The sequence below is a fragment of the Galeopterus variegatus genome, unplaced genomic scaffold, assembly GCF_000696425.1.
Source record: "Galeopterus variegatus unplaced genomic scaffold, G_variegatus-3.0.2 Scaffold10279, whole genome shotgun sequence".
Classification (NCBI taxonomy): Eukaryota; Metazoa; Chordata; class Mammalia; order Dermoptera; family Cynocephalidae; genus Galeopterus; species Galeopterus variegatus.
In genome coordinates this window covers 32,818-37,848 of record NW_007736390.1, presented here as the reverse complement: position 1 = coordinate 37,848, position 5,031 = coordinate 32,818, and positions in this window count along the sequence as shown.

Genomic DNA, 5,031 nt, shown 5'->3' with positions numbered 1-5,031 from the left:
CATTCTCTTCTTTTCCTTGGTCTCTGATGGTGACTCTCCTTGTAACAATGCACTCCAGTGGCTAGCAGACCATCTGCCAGGTGGTTGTAGTACCTAGCTGCTTTCACAGCAGCCATGGCTATTGTGGTGGCTCTATGTGAGGCCACCCACAAGGAGGTGATGTTTTTGGCATGTTCCTTGGTGCTGGCAGTGTGCCTGGTTGTGGGAGGGGGGTCTGGTTCCCAGATCCATGCCTCAGGTCCCTGGGCAGGCCCCAAGGCACTGGTGGTGTGCCTGGTACTGGGAGGGGACTCTGGTCCCTGGCTCAAAGCCTCAGGTCCCCAGGAAGGCCTGAGGTGCTGGCAGTGTGCCTGGGCCAGAACTAATTTTTTTGTCCCTTGCTTACTTCTAAAATGGGGGAACTTCCTGTGGGGACCAGCACTTGAGCTGTGTGGTTTAGCTAAATTGTTGCTTTGTTGCTGATTCCCTAGGGAAGCCTTTTTGTGCAGCTCAGGTTTTAATTGTTGACCTTATAGGTACTTCCAGCTCTCCAGAGACCTGGTGTGCCTGGATTGTGTAGAAACTCTGATCTGGGACTAAGTCTTTTCATCAAACTGCACCCCATGCAATTCTATATTCCTTACCGGTCCCCTCTGAGTGCTCCTTCTCTGGGGTGCCAGTCAGCTGTCCTTGCTGTGCCCCAGTGCACCCCTGGCAGGCCTGTCTCCCCCACTGCCCATGCTCCAAACACTTCCCATAGGATGGGCCCTGTGCCAGTCCCTTGCGATGACTCAGCGGCCTCTGAGTGACTCCTTTTATCAGTTGTTGTGGCTCCTTGCTTCTATGTGCATCCATGGGAACCCTATTAGTGGTCTTGCTGGCCTGGGGGCCATCAAGGCTCTCTTCTCCCCTGCTGCCTCCAAGCAACTCCATTCAAAGGGCACAGCTGTGGCTTTTGCCAGCTCCTGCTCCATGCACTCAGCAACTCCAGCCTTAAAGTGGCCACAGCACAAAGTGGTCAGAGTGGTTTTTCCTCTCTGACTCCAAGCAACTCCATCCAAAGGGCACAGCTGTGGCTTTTGCCAGCTCCTGCTCCATGCACTCAGCAACTCCAGCCTTAAAGTGGCCACAGCACAAAATGGTCAGAGTGGTTTTTCCTCTCTGACTTTGTGGCTTAGCCCACCTTCATGCATTCCATAGGTCTTTCCTCCCCTTCCCCTGAGCTCTAGTGGCCCCAGCTTGGCTGTCATTGCATTTTCATAGTCATAAATTGATTGACTTGTGGGAGAGAGTGATGCTGTGGACTCTCTATTCTGCCATCTTGACTGGAACCCTTAACTGAGATTTAGAGCAAACACTTTACGACTTGTTCCCCAAGACAGTATTTTAGCCCTTGAGACAGGCTGTAGACGTACAGGGCTACAGAGTGCATCTATATGGCAGGGGGAAAATCGTCCTCAGCAAACGCTGCAGGTCACTCTCAGCAGTTTTGTCTTCTTGATTAACAACAGAAAAAGTAAAGCATAATTTTTAAAAATATTAATGCAGAGTAACTTTAAATTCCTGTTTGATTTTAGCTTCTATTAAAACCAGACTGATAACTAAATTCACTACTTGTGTTTTCACTGGCAGTGTTTTTCCATATTAATGTTTCTTCATTTATTTTTTTCTTCATCAAAAAGCACTTAAAGTACCAATGACCCGCTCCAGAGCAAGTTCATGGATGAAAGCTTCTGATTGGCTACTAATAGATAAGGTTGATAGCCTATCTTTTATTTATTTATGTTTTTAACACTACCCCCACGTCTAAGATTTTCAAAAAAAGAAATTACTTTTCATAGAATACTTTGGAAAGTCTGGAGTGAGAGATGCTATTTTTGTGAGGAAAGCAGGATAGAGAAAGGAGGAGTTAAGGAAAACTTTTTCATCGGTGGGGTCAGTCTATTATCATGAAACCAAAACATAAGACAAATTGCACTCTTTTCCACTTATACTAATGACATCTTTTCAATTTATAGTGTCTAATGGTTCTTGAGAAAACTGCTCTGCTGATGGTTTCTCAGGCAGAAATCACACACAGCACAGAGAGAAAGAGGGAAGGTTATGAGAATAATACAACACAGAGTAGTAGTCTGTGTAGGACAATCTTGAGAAAAGAGAATGGCTTTTTAAAAATTAAAACAAATTACTTTCTTTTCTATTTTCAGGTCAATTCAATTTAACCATTCTGTTGAGTTCCCTCAGCATATATGAAGTTTTGTTTTCTCAATTATCTCAGGATAAGGAGAAATGTATAGTGGTCAGGAAGACAGAATTTGGAGTCAAGAGCATCAGATTTTAAATTCCAGCTCTACCAGGTCCTAGCTGATGAGCTTGGACAAGTTTCATACCATTCTTTGAGCTTTGGTTTCTCATCTGTTAAATGTGAATGGGAATTTACATTCGAATTTCTTTATTTGGCTGTCATAAATATTGTGTGAGATATAATCCTCTTCCCACCAAGACTGGCATGTACTAAGGACTCACTAGATGACAGCAGTCACGGCGCAGTTTGCATTTTTTAAATCACTAAGAAACTTTGCTGTAGCTAATCAAATCCACTCACTCAGTTTCAGTCAATTTTTTCTTGCTTAAATCTCTGAGTCCTAGTCTGACCATGACACCTACTTAATTAGGCAAAAAGTAATTTAATCCATAAGAACAGTCAGATCTATTTCTTGTCAGAATTTACTGAAACAAGCTATTTTGGATTAGATGATAAATCTGAAGAAGATAGATCTTATATATCACATTGCTCCACTCATGTTATACCCAAACTGAATTTCTACCAAAACTACAGATTAAGAAGCTAGCATTAAGTTCCATTACTTAAGCTACCCTCTGTCCACTGAGGCATTTACCCTCAAAGCGGGGAATGAGCCAAAAGAGATGGCATATAGCAGGCGCTAGGTCAAAGTACGTGTCTGTGAATATTTAATCTTTTTTATCATTTGTTTATTTAACCAATAAGCATATTTTGAATATCCAGCTTGGAGTATAGCAGAGCATGAAGAAAAGTCCCTTCCTTTAAATACTATAGACCTTCCTTTAGACACTTTAAACAATGCAAACAATAGTATATATTAGAATATAACCTATATGTTTATTGCTTGTTTGTTTATAGCCCATCCAGCTATAATGAATAACAAGCTATAAACAAATAAGCAATAAACATATAGGTCATATTCTAATATGTACTGTTGTCAAAAATAATGCAAAGTGAGATTTATAAGGAGTGCCAGCTTGGGAGTGGGGGTGGGGGAATCAGGGAAGGCCTTTCTGGAAAGATGAGAAATAAGCAGAGACCCAAAGGAATGTGCCATGCAGGCAACCAGGGATAGAGTGTTCCAGGTTAGCATCCTTGGACTTACCACACAGGTTATGCTTAGTGGATTAATGATGAAGCCCAGCATCAACTAAAAACCTTCTAGAAAAAGTAAAACAAGATTCTGAATTTATATAACTCATGACTTTAAAAAGTATCTCCAAGTTTACAGTTCAGTGACAGAACCAAATCACCAGGAATGAAAACTTAGATGTGTATGATCTTCCAGTACTTTATGGTAAAACAAACTCTCACTGGAGAATGTAAGGAATCAGCTGGAGGGCAATGTCCAATGAGCTGTTTGATTGTGGACTGAAAGGAGGTCATTCCAAACTGGAAAACAGGAAGGTGCTTTATCATGGCATGTGGATAGATGGTAAACTTCAATGGTGACAGGGCATTTGGTGGCATTATTCCAAATTTTCTGGCTAACTGAAAAGCAAAAGTCTTTAAAAATCTCAGCAGTTTTAGACAGGAGCCACAATCATTCATCAAAAAATGGATCTAACATATATGCAATAAGAAAAGCCGCAGCTGCACAAACAAGGAACAGCATCTTCAAAAAAGACAAGAATTGTGCAGCAAAGTAAACAATTAACAGAGTGAAAAAGCAATCTATGAAATGGGAGAAAATATTTGCAAACCATGTGTCTGATAAGGTGTTAATATAAAAAATATGTAAAGAGCTCCTACAACTTAACAACAACAAAAAATAATTTCATCAAAAAGTGGACAAAGGACTTGAATAGCATTTCTCCAAAGATAGGCAAATGGCCAACAAGCACGTGAAAAGATGCTCACCATCACTAGTCATCGGGGAAGTTCAAATCAAACCCACAATGAGATAACACCTCACACTTGTTCAGATGGCCACTCTCAAAAAAATAAAAAAAATATAAAACAGAAAATAAGTGTTGGCGAGGATGCAGAGAAATTGGAACTCTTGTGCACAGTTGTTGGGAATGTGAAATGGTGTGGCTGCTATCAAAAACAGTTGGGAGGTTACTAAAAAATTAAGAATAGAATTATCATATGATCAAGCAATCCCACTTTGGGATATATATCCAAAAGAATCAAAAACAGGATCTCAAAGAGATATTTGCACACTTATGTTTATAATAGGTAAGAGGTGGAAGCAACCTAAATGTTCAACAGCAGATGCATGGTTAAACAAAATGTGGTGTAAACATACAATAAAATGTCACATGCTGCAGCTTGCGTGAGCCTTGAGGACATTATGCTAAGTGAAATAAGCCAGTAACAAAAACACAAAACCGTATGATTCCACTTCTATGAGGTATCTAAAGTAGGCAAACTTTTAGGAACAGAAAGTATAATGGTGGGCGTCAGGGTCCGGGGAGACGGGGAAAATGGGAGTTGTTATTCATTGTGCATAGTTTTAGTTTTGCAAGAGAAGATATTTGTAGAGGTCTGTTGTACAACAAGGTACACATAGTTACTACACACTTAAAAAGATGGTTAAAATGGTAAATTTTATGTTGCGTGTCTTTTACCACAATAAGAAAAAGACAATAATACAAATGCACTTTCAAAATGCCCAAGAAAACCCACCATTTTATTCCATTATATATGTCTTCATCATGCATTTGATAGGCATTTTAATTGTCAATGCAATAACATGCTACATTATTTTAAAAATTCTGTTTAAGGTAGAAAAAACAATTTAG